A 27,419-nucleotide genomic window follows, 5' to 3' on the forward strand; every position below is an offset into this window, starting at 1 on the left:
CAAACTTATGGTTAACAAAGTGGAAAGGTGCGGGGGATAGCTTGAGAGTTTGGTAGTGGCATATGCAACCTATCGAATATGGGATGGATGGTTAATGAGAACCTGATGTTTAGCTTAGGGAACACTTCTTAATATTCTGTGATAACCTACATGGGAAAAGAATCTGGAAAAGAATGGGTATATGTCTAAGTATAACTGAATCACTTTGCTGTACAGCAGAAATGAACACAACATTGTAAATCAACTATATGTATTTCAATAAAATTTTAAAAATAAAAAAGAGGTTCTTTTCGATTTGTTGGCACTGATAGAATAATAATTTTAAGTACTTGTTTTTTTTTTTTTTTTTTTTTTTTTTTTTGTCTTTTTGCCTTTTCTAGGGCTGCTCCCTCAGCATATGGAGGTTCCCAGGCTAGGGGTTGAATTGGAGCTGTAGCCACTGGCCTATGCCAGAGCCACAGCAAGCCAGGATCCGAGCTGCATCTGTGACCTACACCACAGCTCACAGCAATGCCGGATCCTTAACCCACTGAGCAAGGCCAAGGATTGAACCGGCAACCTCATGGTTCCTAGTCGGATTTGTTAACCACTGTGCCACAACAGGAACTCCAGTACTTGATATTTTTATATCAAGTGCTGTTTATGAAATTTATATGTGCATGTCTATATACATATAAGGTTGTGTGTTGAGTATTTATATACATAATTATATATATATAACAAAAACTTTGAATATAGTATATTTAATACTCTATTTGTGCTTGAGTTACCAGTACTAAATTTTTATTTTCTCATATTCACTGAAGGCAAGGTACTCTTGACTTGCACCCAAGCAAACTGAGTGGCGGAAGACGTCTACATACCTGCTGCCCATAAAATAAATAGTTGTCCTATATGTAATCGAAAAGGAGCTGTATATCTAAATTATTTGTATCAACATTCACCCATTTGTAAAGAGCAACTAAGATAATTCCAGATACAGAATGGAGGCTACAATCTCCTTAGGAATTCTAAACTAGTGGTCCTGGAACTTAGTTTGCCCCAGAGTCATCAGGAGGAGAGCTTGTTGAACACAGATTATTGGGTCCCATCCTCTGGAATTTCAGATTCACTAAATCTGAGGCAGGGCCCTAAATCTGCATTTCCAACAAGACCCCACATGATGCTTATGCTGTTGGTTCAAGAAATCAAGTTCTGGAACAACATAGTTGTTCTCAGCTCTTTGTCTAATCCCTTCACAACTATAGCCAGGATGAGTTCCTCTCTATTTAAAGCAGCTCTGAACTTCTGCTGCACAACATTCTCAGCATCTCTCTTTTTTGCATTCTTAACTTACGTCTTGGAGTTTATAAAATAAATGATCTTGATCTAGCTTTTCTTCTGATGTTTCCCTGACAATTTTCCTTTCCTTTTCTTTTTTTTTCTAGGGTTGCACCTATGGCATATGGAAGTTCCTGAGCTAGGGGTTGAATCAGAGCTACAGCTGTAGGCTATGCTACAATCACTGTAATGCCAGATCCAAGCTACATCTGCAACTTACATTCCAGTTTGCAACAATGCTGGATCCTTAACCCACTGAGTGAGGCCAGGAATTGAACGCTCATCCTCATGGATATTAGTCAGGTTCTTAGCCCACTGAGCCACAATGGGAACTCCTCCCCGACAATTTTTAATTCCCACTTCATGCATCTCTTGGATCTCCTGCTCTAGACCTATTAACTCCTCCTTCTCCCACATCTTTCCTACTCTGTTCATCCTCTTATGAGAGTTATACCATATAAACATATTTCCTAGATCAATACTAGATTACAGGCGTGAGAAGTAATGGTGTGCTTATCTACACCATTGAGATGATCATGAAAATCCTCCATATGTGCTTTTAATGTCAGTGGACCTCACAGTCTTTAGTTATTTTCCCTCGAAACATCTTTAGGGAGTCAAGGTCACAGGCAAAATGCCTACTCCAAAGCCAACTAGACATATTAGGAACATGGTAAACGTCTTAATTTCTACCTTCCTTCCAATTTTCCTCCCATTACTCATCATAAACTCTGCACTATATAGTCAATAAGAAAATTTAAATATTTTCTTAATTGGTTAATTCCTTTGCCAAAAGTGTTTATTTAGTGTTATAAGAATTGACTTAAAAGTGCTGACATTTTCCATATTATGGGCAAGAACAACTTTTCACTTTAATTTGCCTGATAAACAGTTTTGGCATAAGAGCCTCTTCAAGAGGTAATCCTGAAATTACATTTTGAATAGCATATTAAACAAGAGAAAGTGTTTGGAAATAGTTATGTGCATTTCCATACTAAAAATTAATTCTGTAGGAAAAATGGACCAGCTTAAAGGTGAATTATTTGATAATTCAACTGATTTCTCTTAAATATCACACTGTTGCATTCAATTTAGGCTCAATAAAATAGTACTTAATGCTAAGGAAAAAAACCCAAAATCTGTCATATAAATTTTACTTCATTTTACAAGATATTTTCCCATTATTAAGTTTAGAAAGTTAATTAATCTTCTGATGATTGTGTTCATAGAAAACAAAGAAAATAGGAAAACTAACGCAGCCAATCACAATTGGGTTTTTCTTTTTGTTTTGGTTTCCTTGCTGCTTATAATTAGAATTTCTATAAACCACCTATCTTCATTAATTCAGATGTAGCCTCTAATCAAATTCTTTCTTAATCCTTTCTATCTTCAATTCCCACTGAGTTCTCATGGTGCTAGGTACCACCTCCTGTGTTATTGGACATAGACTATATCATACACATTTCTTCTCAAAATGTATTCTGTACTTCAAATGTTTTCACTAGGAAATGGTCAGGATTACTCTTTAAGTAGAACTTGTAGACCCATTAATTATATGTAGCCTTCTTGATAATAACAGAGAGAGAAAAACTTCCCCAGACTTTACTAAAAATTTGCCAATGTATTGATTTTGCCACATGATGTATTTTACTTCTCTGAGTACACATAGCTTTAAAATTTAAAAATTTTAAGATTTAAAAATTTTAAAATCTAATGTGCATTTGTATTCAGTTGTCTGTTTGACCTTGATGTGTTGTTTTCATTCAGCTTAAACTAAAAACTCATGGAGCATGGCTTAAGTAAATAACCTGGGGGGTGAGGTAATACACAAATAGTTTTAATAATAATATTGCACAGAAGAAGAAAGAAAAATTCAGTTCTATCAAGATCTCATAAGAAGTGTTTCCATTGTGGCTCAGCAGAAACAAATCTGACTGGCATCCATGAGGACGCAGGTTCCATGCCTGGCCTTGCTCAGGGGATTAAGGATCTAATGTTGCTGTGAGCTGTGGTGTAGGTTGAAGACGGGGCTCAGATCATGTGTTGCTGTGGCTGTAGTGTAGGCCAGCGGCTACAGCTCTGATTTGACCCCTAGCCTGGGAACTTCTATATGCCATGGGTTCGGCCCTAAAAAATTTTTAAAAAATAAAGATCTCGTAAGAAACTACAACTTGTCTGCTCCAATTAGAATAATAATAATATTTATCTTTTCTGTTTAATTCTGAAGGGAGTATGCTGAGTGCTTTGCATATGTTAACCCATTTAATCCTCCCTGCTAACCTATGATAGGCAGTTATTATCTCCCATTTCATGGATAGAAAGACTGAGGTATAGAGGTTTAATGACTTCCTTTGTAATGAAACATAACAAATTGACTGTTATGATTATGAAACAACTCCAGTCCTTTAATCACCATTTTACTGTCTATGAGATATTTATTACTTTACTTAATAACTTTGTTCTAGTCATGAGATCTATAGAGTATTTTTTTTCTGTAAAATAAAGACTATTGTAGAGCAAGAGGTATGTTCAAATGGAGGCAAATATCCAATAGATTGAACTGCTTATTTCTTGCTGGGAATGTTTAAAACAGGGACCAGGTGTAAATGCATAAATTGTGTAAATGTGCAAAATATGTAGCATTTATACAGTATTTTCAATTTTTTTTTAAACTGCCTTTCCAACTCTGAGTCTTCCTTTCTGTTCTTATTCTAATTCTTTGTTCCCATTTATTCCTTTAAGAACTTTTCATTCAGTGCTAGTTATGGGCTAATTAACCTGCTAGGTCTAAAAGATACCAAAAAGCGAACAAGCAAACAAAGCTCTTCCATTCGAGACAAAGCAGCAAATCAACACGTTGTTCTTGTCTTTAAGAAACACTCTTATAATACAATAATACAATACAATAAAGGCATTATTGAGGTTTGTATAAAGTGCCCTAGAAATACTGGTGAGAGAGAACTAATCATACTGTGGTGAAAGAGTGAAAACCTCTCCAGGTTATGGGAAAAGTATGAGCAAAGCAGAGGCATAAAAATGCAGGATGCATTTAGACATTTGAGCTAAGTAGTTCAACATGGATACTGCAAAGGCATATTAGCACCAGGGCTGGAAATAAAGGATGAAAGTTAACTGAGGAAGATAGTGAAGGGGCTGACATGATAAAGGATAAAGACAACAGATTCTATTTTATATGCAATCGGAATATTTCAAAATGTTTAAGAAGAAGAGTGAAAGGATAAGATCTGTATTCTGGCAAAGTGAAAGTATGCAGGTAGAGCAATATGGCTTGAAGAGAGTGGTGCCACTGCCCTAGGGGGGAGCAAGAGGATTACAGAACACTCTTAAGGATGTAGCTGACATTAGAACCTTTAGAAGGTCATTGGAATAAAATTGGCTGAGGTTTTTGTTATCCTCCATTGGTGCTCCAAAATCATAGAGGATATATCCCAGAGAAAAAGATAATTAAATTGACGGCGAACTGGACCAGGAATTGGGATGCAAACTGGGATCAAAGGTCAATGGAAGATGTTAGTGGCGATGCTGGATCAATGCTAGTCTCAGAAAAGACCAGACCAGTGAGGGCAATTCTATGAGGAAAACAGGCCAGGGTCTTTATGACTTTAGGGAGCAGTGTAATGTAGGCTCAGGTAATGTCCAAGGATGAAAAAGGAGAGACTGCAGTTACTTTCAAAGCCTAGGATTGCAGAGTTTCGAATTCAAGTAGTGAGTCCAAGGCTAGGGTATGGCATTAGGGTTAAAAATTGCTCTAAGGCCTTCAGACAAGGGAAGACTTGCTTAAAGAGAGCTCTGTGGATCTTTACAAAAGCTTTACAGCATTTCTAAAGTCAATGAAACATTGCTAAACATTGCTCACATATTCTGTGTATGTTTATAAATTTTTTTCTTCTATATTTCTTTATCACTACCTGCTAGATTTGATTGCTAACTCTCTTTAATTCTGATTTTTTTTTTTTTTGTCTTTTGTCTTTTTAGTGCCATGCCCATGGCACATGGAGGTTCCCAGGCTAGGGGTCGAATCAGAGCTACAGCTGCCTGTCTATACCACAACCACAGCAATGTGGGGTCCAAGCTGTGTCTGTGACCTACACCACAGTTCATGGCAATGCCAGATCCTTAACCCACTGAGAAAGGCCAGGGATCGAACCTGTGTCCTCATGGGTACTAGTTGGGTTAGTTAACCACTGAGCCATACAGGAACTCTGAATTCTGGTTCTTAATATACTCTGCTCAGATTTGTCAACTTAGCTTTCTTTTTTTTTGGCACTGAGAACTCATGCCTTCCCACCATGTATTGCTTCAACTCTGCCCATATCCAATTTAGGTGATGTGCCTGTGATTCTCAGATGTCTGTTCTAGTCTCTTTTTCAGCCTATAGATTATCTTTTCTTTAGCTTGTCTGCTGCATCCAATAACTCCTGCTTCTCTCTTACTCAAAATACATTCACCTTCTTTCTTGGCCTCCCCAAACTTATCCAATCATGGCACCAGTCCTGAAGTCCGTAACTTTGTGTTTTGTATGGGATCAAGAAGCAGATAAGGCTCCTTGAGGCTGCAGTGCCTCTTAGTTCAGAGACCTGTGAACTAAAGGCAAGCTATCCGTTTCCAACCCACAATGTCTAATAGTGAGTCAGGGACAGGATAATTGCAATTGACATTCCCTTTCAAAAAGACAGGAAATCCAAGGGACATAAGGCCACTCACTGATCTGAAATTCACTCAGACAAGTCTGAGCGGTAAAAATGCACCTTCACTGGGCCCACTTCTGCCCCCTATTTCGGTTGCCTAATCCTCTGTACTCTGAATGCCTGAATCCCCACTCTGAACTCTTGACTCTGCACTCGAAGTCTTGTCTTTTCTATGAGAAAAAGTTGATTTACAGCTAGGTAGACTTCTCAGCCTGCTTTCTGCCTATTGAAAATCTTTTCATTTTGCACTGTTTCTTTCCCCCTTGATCCAGGTTACTAAAATTATCTTAAAAATTTTGTGTTTACCTATGAATCTAATTGAAAGGCACTATACGCCCCAACATGCCATATGTATAACTTTATAATCAAGACAGTCTTCTACCTTGTACAGAATGTGAGAGCTGTGAGACAACATTCTGAAGATTCTTAGAAGTCTTTTCGTCAGCTGAGAAGGAGCTATTAGGCACTCCCTTAAACCTTAATTAAAGATTTTACAGCATAACCTTGATCTGTAAGGCCCCTTCTTTCCCTCCTTCCTTTCTTTTTTTCTTTCTTTCTTTCTAATTTGCTTTTTAGGGCCACACCCATGGCACATGGAAAGTTCACAGGCTAGGGGTTGAATCAGAGCTACAGCTGCCAGCCTACACCACAGCCAAAGCAATGCAGAATCCGAGCCACGTCTGCGATCTACACCACGGCTCATGGCAATGCCGGATTCTTAACCCTCTGAGCAAGGAGGCCAGGGATCAAACCTGCATCCCCATGGATCTTAGTCAGGTTCGTTACTGATGATCCACAATGGGGACCCCCAAGGCCACTTTTACTTTGAGAATGTTTTGCCACCTGTACAGATCAGTGATGATCTGAAATAGCTTTGTTTTCCTATTAGCAAGCCCTGCCTCTTGTATATTTCTTCTAAAGTTTGCAAACTTCTTTCTCTTTCCCGCTATACTATATTATACACAGATAAGAAACTGTCAATTGGCACTTTAAACATTCTGCCTGGGAACACTGCTGGCCAGATACACAAGTTCATCAAACACATTTTATCTTTCCTACTAGAGAACTCACTTTTATTGTTTTGCTACTACAAAATGTTGCTTGCCCTCTTTCTAATCTGTACGATAAATTCATCACCTCCTTTCCAGCCTCCAGTAAAAGTTTGTACACTAAAAGTCTCCTTACTCTTTTTTCAGCCTCTGCATTCCACCTGTTCCCAAGCCAATGACACATGTATGATGCTGAGTTGACACTGTTGTGTTGCTGTGCTAGATTGTTTGTTGCCAATCTGGCATCACTGAGCTCCCAATCCCTACAATGTAATTTCCAGAATCTCCTCCTCAATAGAGTATGGCTTTGGAGTTTGATAACAAGAGTAATTCCCACAAGGTTGGGAAGCAGAAGAAGATGGGAGCCAGATGAATGTATAGACATTTATAGTAGCTTCTGTGTGCTCTTGGAAATAGTCGGGAATTTTCTCAGATATTTTTGAGAACTATAACAGTTTTCAAACAAGCCTTTGAAAACTCCCTACTTTGGGCTTTTAGATTGAGGTGTTTCACTGTCATTTCTTTAACCTTAGGTAGCTACTGGATTGAAATAAAATTTGACTTTTCTAGCCTTTTTCCCTCAGTTTTTCTAACATTAATGTGAATGCCAATATCTCCATTAAATTCCTTTATTCCAGAAATATTTTGAGTGACTCTGTTTCCCTGAGCACTCCCAGGACTGACACAAGCAGACACTTTGCTAAGTGGAATTGAAAATTAATAACCATAGCAACTTTAACTAAATCTTTAAAATATTAGGCAATATCTTCATTAAAACAACTAATGAAAGCAACTTTAGCCATTAAAGCATTAACTAACTTAAACCAAATCTTAAAAATATTTACAAAGAAGAGAGGAATTCTGATATTAAATTAAATTTACATATTCACATATTTCATGGCACAAATTATCCTGGTTATTGTTTTCAAGAGACAACAGCTCGTTAGTCTGCTACAACTGGGAAAAATAATTAAATTGCAATAGTGAAATCTTAGGGAAAACAGCACTATAAGTCAAAGGACACTGAAACTAACTCAGAGGCATAGAAGAGAAGGCAAAGATATGTGCACAAACTCAGTATGCTGTACTTCTTCCTTTGTTTGTTACTGATACCTAAAGAGGAAGGAAGTTGAATGTGTGTGTGGTGGGGGATGCAAAGGAGAGGTGAAGGGATATGTGAGGACTGGGGTGGTGAAGGCAATAAGAGCTGCTGTTTATTCCTAAAATCGAGACTTCAGTTTATGAAGTCTATTAGGTGTTGTGACTAAAACCCACATGGGCGAGAGTTAAACAGAACTTCATTTGAAGGCTGTCTCTCCCACTTGTTAGTTTGAGCTCAGGAAGGTCATTTCAACTTTCAAAGACTAGGTTCATTAACTGCAAAATGAAGATAACAAGCATGAAACCTTATAAGGTATTGCTGAAGATTACATATAAATCCTTTAAGTGCCTGGCACCTAATAATCTCAGTGTTTATATTCATGAATGGGATAGCAAATTCAGCCTGTAGGATTATCATAAAATAATCATAGAGAAATCATAAAATGGTCTAACAGGGTAAAAACTATTATTTTTATTTTGACCTCAGTCTTCATTTTATTGTATCTATCATACCGTCACTGTCTAACACAACATTTTCTAATTTCACTAAAGGAAGGTGGTGTAGAAGGAAATGATGTACAATTACCATGAATGAGAAATGATGTACTCTCAGTGTTTGAGTTAAAATTGAAAATGGATAATATGTTAGCAGGCTGGGGATGAAAATTTTGAAAGAACATGTTCATGATCTTTCCCTCCTCTTGCCTAACATTCCCTTTTCTTGAGTATTCAATAAGGAGAATAGTTCACTCCACAGTGACACTGGACATAATAATGTCTAATGTACATGTTTATCATCAGGAATTAGATAAAAAATCTGGAAATTCTATATCCTTATTGAAAAGTCTCTGAAAAGTTGAGTATTAGCTATATGCTAGATGTGAGGAATATTTTTAAAACATTCTTTCTGAAGTTAGTTAATTATTAACAATCTGGTAACTATCTTAACCTAGATATTTAATTTTTTATTCTAATCTAGAATAAAATATTGGATTGGACAAAGTATATCTCAATATTTGGGGCAACAATAGTTAAATTTTCTCAATATGAATAAAATATGGTAAATTATTTGGAAACAAATATTAGAGCTTAGGATATGTTAAAATTCAATGAAAGCTATTGTTATAAGGTTAAAAGAGATTTAGTTTTAGTGATGACATTTGATTTAAAAACTCCAATTTTTATTGATGCATGATAACTCATTAACCAAGCTAAGATGGCAAATGTTTAAGCAATTCTAAGCACAATAATTTTTTTCTTTTTTTTCTTTTCTTTTTTTTCTTTCAGAGCTGCAAGTGCGGCATATGGAAATTCCTAGGCTGGAGGGTGAATCAGAGCTGCAGCTGCAGGCCTATGCTACAGCCACGGCAATCAGATCTGAGCTGCGTCTATGACCTACACCACAGCTCATGGCAATGCTCGATCCTTAACCCACTGAGCAGGGCCAGGGATTGAATCTGTGTCCTAATGGATACTAGTCGGGTTCATTTTTGCTGAGCCACAACAGGAACTCCTCTCTCATTTTTTTTTTTAACTTTTTTAAAACAGCATTTGAAAGACATTTGACTGTTATACTTTATGCAAATGTAACTAATGGAACTAAAGGACATTCACTTGATCACACTATATGTGCTTCCATTTTATTTTATTTTCCTTTTGTAAATATGTTAAATTAGAAGTATTTCTCTTCTTCTTCTTTCATCTTTAATCTGTGTTCTCTCTTTGGAGCCCCTTTATAAAGTGCATCTTTACATCTGGTAAGGTTTAGTAAGTATCGCTGATTAACTGAATATCATAAATAAAACAAATGACTAACACTGACATTTATTGGGCCCAATGGCTTGGTAGGGCTGGTATACAAAGCAGAAATCTAGTAACATAGTGTGGGTGCTTAATTGCTGTCAGCTGAAATTGGGTAGTTGATTTGTCATCTTTAATTAATGATAATATAGAATGTTCAGCACTGAAACACAAGGCAGTGTTATATAGCCATAATTTGGTGCTCTGCTCAAATGCAATCTGGTCTTCCAGTCTGCTGGTTAACCAAGACTATCAGCTAAAATATGAAAAAAAATCCTTAACTTTTAAACTTGGCTAAGATAGGCAGTGATTGACTGAGATATTTAGCCTAAATATTCACTGGTTTTACATAAAGTATAAAGTAGTCATGACTTTAAATAAGATAGGTATCTTTCTATTTTTATTTTATTTAGTTGGATTTACTTAATGCCATAGAATATAATATCTTGTTTGTCTTGCTTTTGTATAATAAAGTATCCTAGACTGCCAAGGTACAAATTGAAGCACAGAGTAAGGTTATAGACAGCAATTTCTTGAGATTCAGCCCCAAGAAAATTATGAGAAATCTGCCTATATCTGAATGACAAGAAAAGGCTTAGCATGTTTTTCTTAGAATATTTAAATGCTACTCCCCAATAGTTTTTCTTTTCTTCATGATTTTTAAGCTAGGTTTTTATAACAAGTTCTCATTCAGTAACTTCAGTCACTTCCATCCTTTTTATTACTTATTTTTTATTTAGGGCCACACCCATGGCATGTGGAAATTCCTAGGCTAGGGGTCCAATTTGAGACGCAGCTGCTGGCCTATGCCACAGCCACAGCAATGCCAGATCTGAGCCATGTCTGTGATCTACACTGCAGCTCACAGCAATGTCAGATCCTTAACCCACTAAGCAGGGTCAGGGATTGAACTCGCATCCTCATGGACACTAGTCGGGTTCGTAACCACCGAGCCATAATGGGAACACCACTTAGACCCTTTTTAAAACTTTTGTGACTATATATTAGTGGCTATTACTATCTCTAGATTATAGTATTTTAGTACATGTACTTGGAACTGATACTAATAAAGTCATGTATTATAGGGGAAAATTATTTAAAAAATTACAAAGATTATGTTGATATTTAAGAAATGAGGGGAGTTCCGGTCGTGGCGCAGTGGTTAACGAATCCGACTAGGAACCATGAGGTTGTGGGTTCGGTCCCTGCCCTTGCTCAGTGGGTTAACGATCTGGCGTTGCCGTGGGCTGTGGTGTAGGTTGCAGACGCGGCTCGGATCCAGCGTTGCTGTGGCTCTGGCGTAGGCTGGTGGCTACAGCTCCGATTCAACCCCTAGCCTGGGAACCTCCATATGCCGCGGGAGCGGCCCAAGAAATAGCAACAACAACAAAAGACAAAAAGACAAAAAAAAAAAAAAAAAAAAAGAAATGACATGGTTAAATGATGATGATTTATGTGTTACCTATTATGATTTATGATAGAAAAATCTGAATTGTTTCTGAATACAATAATAAAATATGAGCACAATGGTTGAACTTACTAATTTTTTCCTAATTTTTGAATACTCATCAATAAAAATTTATTAAGCAATGCAATGTGTTTTAGGTTCTACATGTAATACATATTCATAAAAGATGCAACTCATGCCATCAAGGAGTATATTGTTTATCAGTATTTAGGGAAAAAGATGTACACCTATTTAGTGAATACCTACTTAGTTTTAATAGTGTAGTTGGTACTCTGGATAGAAAAATGAATATATTGGAGTTTCCTTGTGGCGGAGTGGGTTGAGGAGCCAGGGTTGTCACTGTAGCATCTTGGGTTGCTACTCTGGGGCAGGTTTGATCTCTGGCCTGGGAACTTCTCATGTTGTGGGCATGCCCCCCTCCAAATTCAAATTTTTTCTCTCTTATAATATTAGGGATGTTAATACTCATATTTGTTGGATATTCAATATTAAAAATATTGAAATGTTTCTCTACTGGTAAGTAATTAATACATTAAAAACTATAATAACCAATAAATCTAGTAATATACATTCTAAAATAATCTCATTAGTTCAACTTAATTAAAAAAAACTACGAAAAATTGTCACTATTTTACTGAGAATTAATAAAGATATTGCATACAGAAAAATCTTTGAATTTTGAGTATAGTTGCTATCAGTTTAGCAGAAGTTGAGGGAGGATTTGGCATGGTGAACACTAATATTACTTTTAAGAAATCTTTACTTCTTGAGATTATGAGTTCTGCAAAGATGCTGCCCATTGGTGGCACTGAGGTGGGTAACAAAGGCCTGGGTGTGGTTTGTGCATGGTGGCTGGTTTCCATGGTTGGCTGCTGAGGAGACTGAGGTGGTAGCAGGCCAGGATTAATTGCTGCCCTGCAGCTGTAGAGCTGTCCAGCATGCCAAGGTGGCACAGGGGACACTGCTGTCATTGAGACCTGTCTCTGGTCTGATTATGATTATGGTTCCCCTATTCACATCACCTTTTTAAAATCAGTCCCTTTGCAAATAAATTCTTTTTGAATATCCTAATTTGAATGTGCCATCTATTTCCTGTTGGGAAATCAAAACTCTCTGGCAATGACTGTCACTAACAATGATGAGTTTGTTAGTCGGCATGTCTCCAAAGACAAGTGAATCCAAAAACAAGGGAGTTTCCAGAAAGGGGATTTCTTTCTTTTTTTTTTCAATTTTATTTTTTCACTGGACATATGTGAGTATTTAAACTTGGATTTCTTGAAATGCCTTTGCCATCATATGAAGCCTGAGGATAAAGCCAGTGCTCACAACCTGAAGTGTACTAGGTGATACATGCATTAGTTAATGTATAAAAAAGAAGCCGCAATTATTTATACAAAGTTGTAGCAGTTCTGTCTGGGACTGAGGGACAGGAAAACCCTTACACTGGAATTTAAATTTAAAATAAGGCTTGAGGAGTTCCCGTCGTGGCGCAGTGGTTAACGAATCCGACTAGGAACCATGAGGTTGCGGGTTCGATCCCTGCCCTTGCTCAGTGGGTTAATGATCCGGCGTTGCCGTGAGCTGTGGTGTAGGTTGCAGACGCGGCTTGGATCCAGCATTGCTGTGGCTCTGGCGTAGGCCGGTGGCTGCAGCTCCGATTGGACCCTAGCCTGGGAACCTTCATATGCCGTGGGAGTGGCCCAAGAAATAGCAAAAAAAGACAAAAAAAAAAAAAGCTTGAGAGTTAAGATTATTGGGTCAACAGAGGGTTGGGTCGGGGGGGGGGGAGTAGGCTGCAGAGAGGGCCCTTTGGGAGAAGATAATACCAGTAAGAGTATGATAGGAAAATCATTTGAATGGGTTGAGGGTAAAAAGTCAGACAGGAAGTAAGAGATTTATATACACAATTCTGGAGGCCATGGAGACCCACTAGAGAACAAGAAGCAGGATAGGCAAAGATGAGAGGCCATGATTAGAGATCATTAAGTAGATTAGGTGAGAAACAATGAGTTTCCAGGCAAGGGATGAAACAGGAGGATGAGGAGAGAAAATAGTTTTAACCCCCTTTTTAATGTATGACAAGACTTGACAGTTAATTTGATAAGGGAGGAGGTGGAGCTTGAGGAAGGAGGAAGAGCCTACAGTGGCTGCTATGCTCTGTGATGGGCAACCAGTTGGATGATGATGTCATACACAAGACAGCAAACACAGGGAAGGTAGGCTTGGGAGCATGGAAAGGACAGGATCATGGTAAAAGTAACAGATATTTTTAAACACATTAAGACTAACATATGAGGCAACCCATATGTAGTTGTCTAGAAAGCAGAGCTGGATTGGAAATTTAATTTATATTTCATACATTTTTAGTTGAAACCCTGTGTATCTATAAAATCATAAGGGATTGGTAAAGACAACACCTCAAAGAATGAATGGAAGACGAAGAAAGGGAGAAAGTCAGTGTGAAGTAGTCATTTAAGAGGTTTGATTACTAATGAAAAACTTAAAATTTAGAAAGTTTTTAAAAGGCAAAAGACAGATGGAAACTCCAAGAGGATAAATTTGATTTTTTAAAAAAATATCGATAGTTTGATATATTTATATGTCAAAGAAGCTAAAGTTCTGAGGCAAAGTAAAAAGTTTAACAGGAATTTGTTTATTGTATATTTCCTCATTAGAATATAAGGTATATGAGGATATCTTGGGCCTGAGACAAAATTTATCTCATAATAGTCTCTCCAAAAATTTGATGAATGAATGAATGAATAAGTGAAAAATACTGTTAAGAGTATGCACTCTTACACATTGTTGACATATATTGGTCCAACCTCATGAAGACAATATGGAAATAATCTTTGATATAATCATTCTACCTAGAATTTTCCCTACACATATTTTTCAGTGTGAAAATGAATATGTACATCATTACAGATAAATAGGTTATTGTATGTACATCCTTCAATAAATAAAGAAGCTCTTTATATTCTGATAGGAAAAGATTGCCAAAGCATATTTTAATGTGACAAATCAGAGTGTAGAAAAGAATGGATAAAATATTACTATTCATGTAATATAAAGAATATTTATCAACACATTTGCTTATTTGTATATGGAATATCGCTGGAAGGATACATAAGAAACTGGTAATGGTGGTTGCCTCCAGGGAATAGAAATGTGTGACTAGGGAAACACGATTTGGAAAGAGATTCTAAAATTTTATGCTCATTATATATTTGTTACCTGTTTTAAAAGAATGAAATAAAATCTAACCAAACAAATTTATTGAGCACACTAGTTTGTGTCAAACACTTTCCTAAGTCTGTAGGAAAAAGACTAATGCCTCTATAGCTTTAAACAATACACAGAACTCTTCTCATCTACCTTTGATCACCTTTCTTTGTTTATATGGTATTATTTGTCTGTATGGTGTTATTTGAGTCCAGGAAGGAGATAAATGAAGGGAATAAGTCTGCAGCTAGTGAACATGTGAGCTTGTAGATCTTGGGGAAGCGGATAGAAATGGCAGAAACTTGGAGGTTTTCATGTGTCATAGACTCTGTTTTCTCTTTGAATAGGAGACTGTGTCATCTGTTGAGGGGGAGGAGGCAGGGAAAATGACAAGTAAGATGAACATTTGGCATAGTTGCTATAGAGAGTAGGAAGGGAGGTGAGCAAAGGTAGATGAAAGAGTTCTGTGTATTGTTTAAAGCTATTGAGGCATCAATCTTTTTACTACAGTGCAATTTTTCTTCAGAAATGTTCAGCAGCCCCATTATAAGAGTAGAAAATGAAACTGCTAGACCATATATATCTTGCTGCAAGGAGAAGAACAAAGTAACAAGAGAGTTGAAGATATTAGTAGAAAAGTAGCTAAAATGATAAAGACATTGTTATTACAAAAAATTAGGGAAATTAGATTACAAGTGGAGTAAGGAGGTAGCATCTTAAAAGAAGGGGTGTATTTAATTAGTTAAGAAAAAGTGAGCACTTCCAGGCAGTGTTCTCATCTGGTCCAGTTGGTCACAGAAATTCTCCCTTAGCCCATAGTTTTCTGTTGCTCAGCGCAGTCTCAGAAGGAAAACTTCCTGAGTAAAATTCTTTCAGAAAAGCTCCAGCTAGCTCTTCCCTGAATGGTCCTGAAAACATCTGGCACATGCCCACTTGGGGTTTTCCTCTAGCTGAGTGACTCTCTACAAGTGTGGGTTCCTGGTTCAGCAGCATCAGCATCACTTGGGAACTTTTTGAAATGCAAATTCTTGTTTCTCCCTGACACTGAGTCAGAAACTCTGGGAGTGGAGCCCAGAGATCTGTGCATTAACAAACCCTCCAGAGGATTCTGATGCTAAAAAACCCTCTGCAGGATTCTGATGCAGGCTCCATTAGCACCAGCTGCTTTAGCCTGAAATAGCCCTTACCTGAGAGAGCCACTTGGTTAATTAACTCCATCACTTCCTTCAAGTCTTGGCTTGAAATTTGTACCCCTCTAATTAATAAATCAACCCACCTTTATCTCTTTTCCTCTTTGTGGTACCCTTCCCTTGTGTTCCTAATCAGTTTTAATTTTCCTTTTTTCCTTAGTTCTTATAATCTTCTACATAATATACTTATTTATTATGAAAGTTTTTGATTATCTCTACCCAGTAAGGTGTAATTGATTTGAATGTCGGGGGTCTTTGTCTTGTTCACTAATATATTCCGAGTTCCCAGAACAGTGCCTGATGTCTAGTAGGAGTTCAATAAATATTTGTCAGATGAATATCTGTCCATTGTCTCAAGCAAGAGCCATTCCCAAAGCAGCCACCTTTGCTGGGTTTGTAATGAAGTAGTCTGTGAATAATCTCTCACCCTTAGGCTTTTCCAGGTGTGGGTGCCCCATCGGCCCTAGTCCTCCAGACTCCACCGAGTCATAAATCATGCTCTTTGCGCAGTCTCCTTGAAGATCCTCTCTCTCAGTTTGAGGTGAGGGGGAAGCACTAACCCTCCTTATTTCTAGACATACTGTATCATAGGAAAGGAGGTAACTCTCAGAAATCTATAACTTTCTCCAAAGATCATCTTCATCTCATTTCCAATTTCTACCCTCTTCAATCAACACTGTCATAATATTGAGGTAATGAACGCTTAAGAAATATAAAATTTGGTTCCTCCTGCTCTTTTCTTGGCACCCAATAGGGCATGGTTCCCTATAGCATCTTGTACTAGAATATGGGGTAGTTGGTGCTTATTTTCTTAGTACCAATCAATCAGCCAAAATCTGAATGTTTAATTTTTATTACATGTTACATGGTCTTGTTGCTTTGCTGTTATAGTCCATTCTTCATGCTGTAGGCAAAGTGAGCCTTTAAAAATATGATGATAGTTTTATTCTGCTCTTCAGAATTTTTCAATGACTTTTTCTTGCACTTAGAATAAAGCCTAGATCCTTAACTATGCCCTTTAAGACCTTACATGAATTATCCTTGTCTGCTTTTTCAATCTGTGGTATCACTCCTATAGACTCACCATTCTCGTAGCCACACAGGCCTTCTTAGTTTTTCTACTTCACAAAATTAAATTTCCTCCTAAGCTAGGGTCTTTGGACTCCCTGTTCTCTCTTTGGAAGATTCTCTCCTAGAGAACTGGCTCTTTTCCTCATTAATGTTTCAGACAGTATCATATTATTCTTCTTCATAGTACTTACCACTATCTGAAATTCTTATAGTCTTACTTTTGTACCATCTGCTTCCCCCAATAGAATTTAAGATTTATGAAAGCCAGGATCTAGACTTTTTGGCTCACTGCTGTAACTTCAGTGCCAGGAACAATATCTAATATGTAAGCTTTCAATAAGTATAGACATTTAATTGCATGCCTCCTAGGTGCCAGGCTCTATGTTAGTAACATAATTTTGATGAAAAAATTTTAGTTCATGCCCTTAAGAAACTTTTAGTTAGAATATGAAGAAGACAAAAAAAAAAAAAAAAAAAAAAAACCACCCACCAAATTTTTCATGTTGTACAATGTGTTATATAAGAACAAAGTCTAAGGGATTCTATGCAAGCAGAAAACTAAGCCATTGTGGCAGAGGGAATTTGGGGAATCAGAGTATAAGTCAGGATTTTAGAATGCAGAGACTGTCTCCTGACTTCTAAAGTAAAGCTGAATGAAAGAAGAAAAGAGCGAGGGGCAGAGGGAAAGAGGTGATTGGATAATAAAGAAGGATGGCCTTTTCTCTCATTTATGGGGTCTCTATACTATCTAAAGGGTTTGGTGTTGATATGGGAGCACACTCAAACTTGTCTTCCAGACTCTGTCCACTTCTGTTACTGCTTATTTTGTGCATTTATATATAGAAAGTATAATAGCCTTTCAAAAACAAAGTTTACTTGTGTCGTGATGGTATTGTACTATGATAGAATGCCTATAATAACACTCAGGAAACTAAATGTATCTAAAATTTTTATTTATTTCTTAAGACACTTGTTTCCAGCATGCTTGATTATTGAAGTATTAATCTTTTTGCTCAAAACTTGCTTAAGAACCATAAACACGAGTACTATAAGAAAAAGATTTAAATAAATGTCATTTAACTCATTTCTATTCAAATTTTATTACTAGTAGGATAGACTTAGGTTAGTTTTTTTCAGGTTTTTTTTTCCAGTTTTTTTTTCCCAGTTTTTTAGTTTTGCCTATACCACTATTTTTTTGGTCCATTCCCATGTTATGCAGAAGTTTCTGGGCCAGGGATTGAACCTGAGTCACAGAAATGACAATGCCTAATACTTAACCACTAGGCTACCTGGGAACTCCATCACTGCCTGTAATACTAATAGGAGTTTTCAAAGCCAATGAATCATCTAAATAATTCTGGTAGCAAACCTCATTTGTAGGTTAGCAAGCAAAATAATTAAAAGTATCTGAGTTAATGTATTTGAAAGATTTTCTAAGCCCTGTGAAAGCAGAGTTATCATTTTATCTTATGAGCTTTAAAAAGTACTAATGTAATCTAATTAATAAGTGTTTATTTTTATTTTTTATTTTATTTTTAAATGATTTTTTATTTTTTCCATTATTGTTGGTTTACAGTTTTCTGTCAGTTTCTACTGTACAGCAAAGTGACCCAGTCACACACACACACACATATATATATTCTTTTTCTCACATTATCCTGCATCATGTTCCAACGAAAGTGACTATCTATAGTTCCCTGTGCTATACAGCAGGATCTCATTGCTTATCCACTCCAAATTTTTAAATCACTAATGAAAAAATTTTTTTTGCCATTTGGGTTGAGTCAGTTGAGTCATCAACTTAAAATTAAGGCATTTACCATTTTCTGTCAGATGTCAATTGTCATAAAATGATGAAATTACAATGCAAAAGATGTCCATGTGACAGACCATTATTTTTCTATCAAAGCTGAAGTTTAACAGGCAGGAGAAATCAAACACCATATTTAGCAATCAATTTTTCCCCTTTGGAAGGAATAAGCTCACAAAAGTGGAAGAAAGATTGATTTAAGAGTTAATTATGCAACAGTTCTGATACCTCTCTTGGTGTCCTACTCTGCCTAGGAAAAGGAGGATAATAAATAATATGAAGCACCTAGAGGACATTTTAGTAGAGAATTTGAAAGGTCATCTGAGCTGCAGAGGAACTAAGAAAAGAGTGGAGTAGTAGCATTCCAGCTGCTGTGGCTTTAATTTGGGTAGGGAATGACTTAATCATTAACCTTTTGGCATTGACTTGAAGAACTTGTGGACATATGGATATTCCTTGCCTTAATCCCTGCTGGCTACATACTGTATTGGATAAGCCATCTAAAAGTGGTATTTTGTGGATACAGTCATTTATGTTAATTACGTGTTGTTGTAGCCTCAAAACGCCTTCTAAAACTTATTAATCATAGGGTATGTTGCCAGTTATCCTCCTAAAGATAGCATTACTATCTAGTAACCTTAGAATAGGTCTATTGACATTACTTTTTTTTTTTTTTTTTCCTTCTTGGTCACAATCATGGCATGTGTAAATTCCTGGGCCAGGGATCAAACCTGAGCCACAGTTGCAGCAAACCCAGTATCCTTAACCTGCTGTGCCACACATGAACTTCTGACTTTACTTTTAAGAAGGCTGTATATGATCAAAATATTTTTTTCCAAATCTTGCCTTGGTTGTATATGGTTCAGTTTAATTTTACCATCTCCATTTTCCTGTTTCACAATTTGACATTATTCGCCTCCTTTGGACTTAAATTTGCTTTTGTAATATATGTGAACAAGTAAGTGAATAGTTTAAAAATAATAGGAAATGTCTATTAAACAGCTTTTGGAACATCTTTGAAATCCATATCATGTTGCATATTATTTGCATAGAAAACATGATATTAACTCAGGGAATTCCTGCAAATTCATGTTATTAATTGAATTAATCTGGGTTTATGAAGGACATGTCTGCTTATAAAAATAAGAAATCCAATCATGCTGGTTTATGAAAAAGGGAGTCATTAGAACAAGTGACTGTCTGTCACACAAGGGCCTCTCAGGGGACTGGAAAGGAGATCCTCTTTCTTTCTAGATGCAAGTGGTCTCTTTCATCTGCATTTTTTACTCTTTTCTTTTTCTCTTGCGTGTCATGTCAACTACCATAAAGTCTGGCTCCTGTGCTGGATAACCTGTCCACTCAAGTCTTGCTTTATCCATCAGTTAATTGACTCTGTATCTTCCTGCCCCATTGATAAATTCTGAGGAGAGAGTTTTAATCAATTTTAGAGTAGGATGTTGTTTGGGTGATTACCCCAAACCATGTCAACTAAATCTAAATATTAAATAATATTGAAGAATTATATTATTAATTACTCTCTGTGGATAATTTTTATTGGTATGTTTAAGGCCAGGATAAGAAAATGATGTCAGATCCTTAGGAGTTGGAGATAAGGGGGTTCAGAGCAAAGGTAAAGAGCATAATGCATTTTTAATAATCCTAGTATTTATGGACAATTTTGTAGTACTTTAATGTATACTTGCCACTAGAAGATCCCTGAAAGAGACTGAATACCTAGGCATTCTTCTAAGGCAGGAGAAAATCCAATCAGATGAGTACCTGATGGCTCTATTTTGGGCAATTGGTATAGATGTTGCTCCAATCTCTTTGAAATGTAGAAACTTCCTTTCTAGGCCACTTTGTATTTGGAGGAGTACAACAAGGAAGTTCCAGAGGAAATTACTGTAATTGAACTGCTTTTTACAGTGCTGGCTTTTTGCCTGTCCTTCCTCCCTGTGTCTTGCTTCTTCGAGAAGAATTAATCTAAATCTTCTAGTGGGAGAAGTAGGTAAATTAGTAGAAAACTGTGATAACTGTGTTCTACAATGCAATCAATTTTAGGGGAAAACAACCTCAAGGGGCTTGGGTGGATTTTGAGGAAAAAGGAATTGGTTTGAGTTTCTGCAAAGAGAGAAAGCCCAGAAAACTGGCCTGGACTGGAGAAAGGTTGTGCCGCTAAACAGAAGAAAGATGAATTTGATTCCTCAGTATTAATTCTGAGTGTTTTACAAGATCCTACCAATTATGAAGACCAGTGCTCTGGTGTATAAAAATAACGAATTACAGACCTTGCTTTCAAAGGGTTTACAACACAATTGGAATGACACTGTACACATATTGCTAGATAGGTTTGGATAAGATTTATAGAACGTTAAGATCTGTGGCCCCAAGTTGGAAGCATAGATGTCTTTTGTTGAATCCTTTCAAAACTAAGGAGTTTGAGGAATCATAAACCAGGAATTCTTACAAAACTGAACTACAGAATCATGGATTTCCTATACAGAAACTGATGTTGTGGGTAACACTTTTAGGTCAACAGACATGTCAAGAGAGGTGGTTGTATCTTGCAAGAAAAAGGTGATAGTGTTGTAGTGTCACCGTGGAGTGACAGTCAATGGCTCATTGGTTTCTTCTCTTTGGGTTTCATTTCATAAATAAGATTTAGTGAGAGTAACTCCGAGCTTCTTAAATTCTTCACATTTAGGTAATTAGGCAGATCAAGACAACTAAGCACCTCCTTTCTATTTAATATTCCAATATATTTTAAGAAACTTTTCTAGAGATAGTTGTAGCAGAATTTTTTCCCTATAATGTGATATTTTCCAGAAATAGTATAACTTTCTGATTATTATCCAAATGCAACACTTATTGAAGAGCCACTGCATGTTAGCTCTATACATATGTTCCAAATATTTCAAGCAAATGAAGATGTTGTTACTGTAAATTTGCCTTTTCCATTTCTAAACTATGAAAAACAAATCAAGAAGACAGGGTGCTTCCATAAGTAAGACCAATAATTCATATTTAGTAGATTTATTTGGTTAGAAAGTTCAAATGTATTACAACCTTTACCAGTAATAATCTTACTACTATTTTTCTATTTGTTAAAATATTTAATAAAATATCACTATTGTAATCAGGGTATAAAATCAGTATTTTAATTAACCTTGAGTAAATGACTGAAAAAGATGAAATAGCACACACAATTATTTAATCTATTAGGAATTCGTGAAATAAAAAAACAATTTTTGGAATTATTAACGTGACATTTATTGTATATAAGCATCAATAGGTTAAAATGTAGGACTGAAGAGAACATTTTGTGGTGGTAGTGGTGGGGTTGCCTGCATTTGCTTAAGGACTATGAGAAGCAATTTAATTTTGATTATTTTTAAGTGATCTTTCCAAACAAGGGCAAAGCAAATTATCAGCTGTATTCTCTGTATGTTTTTTTCTCATTAGTTGCATACTACAGAAATTCTGTTGATATAAATCTGAAAAGTACTCAATATAATTTTAACATAAGATGCCAATCAATGCAATGTATGTCACTGTTTTTGAAATAATTCCTGATTAATTCATATATTGATAATTTAAATATGAAAGAAAATATGTTTGCAATGAATTGATTCATAATATAGATATACACTTAACTTCTTTATTTTTAGGAACAGCTCTCTGATAGAATTCTCTTATGTTGATTTAAGCATAAATTCATATTTTCTTTTTGCATAAGAATTTCTCTTTTGGCTCATCTTTAGTTTTATGCTGAAGGAATTTACATTTATTCAAATAAATTTGTTTTGGGGTTTATGACTTAAAAAAAACTGCATTTAAAAATAGGCTTTGCAGCTATTTCTCACACTATCAATCTCTATTCCTGAAGAAGTTCCTGCAAAATTTAATAAAGATTTGCTAATTAGTTTTCCATTCCCCCCTTAAATACTGTTGTCCTGACTAGCTGCCAAGCCAGTAATTCTGAATTCCTAAAGAGATCTGTTTTTTACCATCTATTTGCAAAAAAAATTGAAGTTCTCTTTCTTTCTTTCCTTTCTTGCTTATTGTGGCATGTCAATATTTGAAAGTTAAAAAATGATCTATTTTCATTGCCTATAGTCTATGTATATCATTTTCGACTCAATTTAGATATTTAGCACATTTAGTCACCAGATTTAACAAGTAAGACAACCTATGGGATGGGAGAAAATGGTTTCAAATGATGCAACTGACAAGGGCTTAATCTCTAAAATATACAAACAGCTTATACAACTCAACAGCAAGAAAACAACAACCCAGCTGGAAAATGGGCAGAAGACCTGAACAGACATTTCTCCAAAGAAGATGTATGGATGGCCAAGAAACACATGAAAAAATGCTCAACATCACTAATTATTAGAGAAATGCAAATTAAAACTAGAATGAGGTACCACCTCACACAGGTCAGAATGGCCATCATTAACGAATCAACAAATAACAAATGCTGGAGAGGACGTGAAGAAAAGGGCGCCCTCCTTCACTGTTGGTGGGAATGTAAACTGGCACAACCTCTACGGAAAACAGTATGGAGGTACCTCAGAAAACTAAACATAGAACCACCATATGACCTAGCAATCCTATTCCTGGGCATATATCCAGACTTTTTTCTTTTTTCTTTTTTTTTTTGTCTTTTTAGGGCCAGACCCGTGGCATATGGAGGTTCCCAGGTTAGGGATCTAATCAGAGCTGTTGCCGCTGGCCTACCCCAGAGCCACAGCAACAGCGATCTGAGCTGTGTCTACAACCTACACCACAGCTCACGGCAGCACCAGATCCTTAACCCACTGAGAGAGGCCAGGGATTGAACATGCAACCTCATGGTTCCTAGTCGGATTCGTTTCTGCTGTGCTATGACAGGAACTCCCAGACAAACTTTTCACTGAAAAAGATACATGCACCTCTATGTTCACTGCAACACTGTTCACAATAACCAAGACATGGAAACAACCTAAATGTCCAAAGACAGATGAATAGATTAAGAAGATGTGGTATATTTTACACAATGAAATACTACTCACCCATTAAAAAAACCCCAAAATAATGCCATTTGCAATAACATGGATGGAATTAGAGATCCTCATACTAGGTGAACTAGGTCAGAAATAGGAAGACAAATGCCACATGATATCACTTATATCTGGGCTCTAATATATTACATAAATGAACCTATCTACAGAAAAGAAACAAAGTCATGGACCTAGAGAAGAGACTTGTGGTTGTCAAGGGGGAGGGGAAGGAGTGGGATGGACTGGGAGTTTGGGGTTAGTAGAAGTAAACTATTGCATTTGGAGTGGATAAGCAATGAGATCCTCCTATAGACCACAGGGAACTACATCTAGTCACTTGTAATGGAACATGATAGAGGATAATGTGAGAAAAATAATGTGTATATATATATATATATATGTATGTGTGTGTGTGACTGGGTCACTTTGCTGTACAGCAGAAACTGACAGAATAATGTAAATCAACAGTAGCAGAAAAAATAAAAATCTTACAAAAAAAGAAAATGGAGAATATGTAGTTAAATTTGAATATCAAATAAACAACAAATAAAATTTTAGTATGTCTAGAATGCTTATATGACAAAAATATTCATTGTTTATCTGAAATTCAAAATTAAATTTGGGTCTTGTATTTTATCTGACAACTCAACACATTTTACCATATTTCATAGGATTTGTATAAACATTTCATACCTTTTTAGATTCTATATCTTCTCTTTTATACTATCTTCATTTCCCATTTTTTAGTCTGAAAAATGAGAAAACAGTTAATTCACTGTATAAGTTTTGCCTTATAGAGAGGTTGTTTTGCCAGGCACAATAGTAGATACAGTGTTTACAGATAATATATTAAAATTATTAAAAGAAAATCCAGAAACATAAGAAGTAGTCACAATCCTGATAACACTTTAAACCTCTTTTAACATTTCATCTCAGAATTTACTTTAAGCTTCCTCCATTCCCCAAACACACACAACTTTTAGGCTTCTTCTCTTGATTGGGGTTGCTGGGGATGGGCTCCCTTCCAATGACAAGGAGGAGAAAGTTGTTGAAATTGGTTTTCAGGCTATTGACTAGTCATCCACAATATCATTCAACAGTATTTCTCAGCTACACCCTTGGACTTAGCGCACTAAAGCTGTTAATGGCTATCCCCATGGCATAGGGTGGTCAAATAAAATTGTGATATTCTGGTTTAAAGCACATCTCAATTGCAGAACTTCTCTGAAGCTTAAGTATGCTACTTTTCACTGTAAGAGAAAGAACATGGTAAACTACTCTTCCCTATTTTTTTGGACTGTAGAGCTTTTTATGTGTGTGGCGCATGAAATACGATTTTATGAGACACTAGAGTTCTAGGAAAACAAGTTTGGGAATTCTGAAGACGGTTTCAGCTCATTTTTATCTGACTTCAAGACGGCAGGTGTTTTGAGGACCAGAGTGACAATCATCAGAAACTGGTCCACCACAGTATCAGTCAGGCTGCATCAACAGGGCAGATTTCAAATGGCCCACTCAGCAATGGTGGATTAATTTAAATTGAATAAACTCAATTAATGAATTATAAGGAACAGGGAATAGGGAAGGCATAGGGATGAGAGAGAAGGAAAATTGGAAATAACCTTTATAGAACACCTACTGCAGTCCTAGAAACTATAGAAGATGCCTAATATAGCTTGTTTATATTAATTTCATAATGTCCTTACAACAAAAGTGTTATACAATTTTATAGATGAAGAAACTGAGACTCAGAGAAGTCTAGTTATTTATTGTGGCATATAGTGAAATTGCCACCACTGGGATTTGATACAGGTTTTTTTAGGCTTCAAACCCATTTTCTTTTGCTACTCATAGGAATCTTTTTGGCTTCTCCTCTTCCTAGAAGTACTCAGACTACTCCTTCAGTTTTGAGAATTACCACTCTAAAGAAGCCATGATTCTTTTCTTTATTAATCACTTGAACAACTACTGCTTTCTGACAACTTACAATGACTACTTCTTTTTGTGATTCATCTAGAATGTTTTACAAATCACAGGTCACTAACCACTCACAGGAATAAATAAAAGCTCTCAGGCAGTGAAAAGGAAGCTGTTCTCAATTTGCTGGCTGCCATCTTGGAATCACCTGAGGACTTTCAAAAACATTGATGTCGGTGTCTCAGCCCCAGAAATCCTGATTTAATTGATCTAGGGTATGGCGGGAGCATTGCATTTTAAAGCACTAAGTGATTCTAATGTGCAGTCAGGCAAAGAACAACTGTTAATAGGGATCAAGATGAACATATAAATATTTCCAAAAAGGGCGTTCCCGTTGTGGCACAGTGGTTAACGAATCTGACTAGGAACCATGAGGTTGCAGGTTTGATCCCTGGCCTTGCTCAGTGGGTTAAGGATCTGGAGTTGCCGTAAGCTGTGGTGTGGGTCGCAGACGTGGCTCCGATCTCATCTTGCTGTGGCTCTGCAGTAGGCTGGTGGCTACAGCTGCAATTGGACCCTTAGCCTGGGAACCTCCATATGCCATGGGAGTGGCCCTAGAAAAGGCAAAAAGAAGCAAAGGAAATGTGTTGATGTTCCTTTTTTTCTTTTTTTTTTTTTTGTCTTTGGTGACCCCCACACAAGGCATACGGAGGTTCCCAGGCTAGGGGTCGAATTGCAGCTGTAGCTGCTGGCCTACACCACAGCCACAGCCACAGCAACGTGGGATCCGAGCCACGTCTGTGCTCTACACCACAAGTCATGGCATTGCAGGATCCTTAACCCACCCAGCAAGGCCAGGGATTGAATCTGCATCCTCATGATTACTAATCAGGTTCATTAATCACTGAGCCGCAATTCGAACTCCTGATGTTACTTTTAATTTAACAAACTTGTTTTTTAAAAAATAGCTGCTAAGTCGAAGACTTTTTTCAGTTGAAACATGAACAAGTTGAAACTTGGTATCTTTTCCTATTTAAATGATGTTTGTATTCAGTTGGGGGTACTGTGGTATAAAATATGTATTTATTTCATTAGTTAGATTACTGAGTCATTCCTATTTAATCTTTAAAACTCATAATCCTCCCAAAGCCATGGTGGTCTTTCATCACATCCCAGTGTAGATTTAAGTATTGCACTATGAAAAGCACATTATCAAAACAGCATGAAATATTCCCATAGAAATGTCTTAAGTCCTTTCACTAATGCACTTTTTACATCTCATATTTGTTTTTCTCTTACAAACCCTATTAGATGTCTCATAAACAGAACTTAAGCAAACTACCACTTGCCCAATGAAACTACAACATTTTTCAAACTACTCTTTAATTTTGGATGTTAATTTTTCCTAATTATCAAAACTGAAGAAAAATAAACTTTAATTTGTTCTAGAAACAGCAAAGTGTAACTTTTGTTTTAATAGCAAATGCTTAAGCAGTAACAATAATAATTGGTATTTATTGAAAATATAAAAAAACTCAAATTGCCAGGTTATGGCACTGGATGAGTGTAGGAAGTTAGGGAGAATCTAGATAAAATAAGGCAGGCAAAATTTATGGTGCACTAATTGCATTGTAGTCAAGGTCTCATTTAACCGGCCTAATAATATTAGGATTAGGATTTAGGCTGTATTACTATCCCCAACTATATATATGGGGTA

The 27,419-nt window shown here is 36.5% G+C and overlaps 1 protein-coding gene across 1 annotated transcript in view; it reads right to left on the reverse strand.

The window, feature by feature from the left end:
* The window catches only part of HTR1F (5-hydroxytryptamine receptor 1F), a 35,948-nt gene extending 9,828 nt beyond the window's left edge, over positions 1-26,120 (reverse strand). The window contains exon 1 of the mRNA XM_005670286.3: positions 24,479-26,120. The gene's annotated coding sequence lies outside the window, so the exon portion shown is untranslated. The remainder of the gene's footprint in view (positions 1-24,478) is intronic.

Source organism: Sus scrofa, chromosome 13 (assembly GCF_000003025.6).
Source record: "Sus scrofa isolate TJ Tabasco breed Duroc chromosome 13, Sscrofa11.1, whole genome shotgun sequence".
NCBI classification, from domain to species: domain Eukaryota; kingdom Metazoa; phylum Chordata; class Mammalia; order Artiodactyla; family Suidae; genus Sus; species Sus scrofa.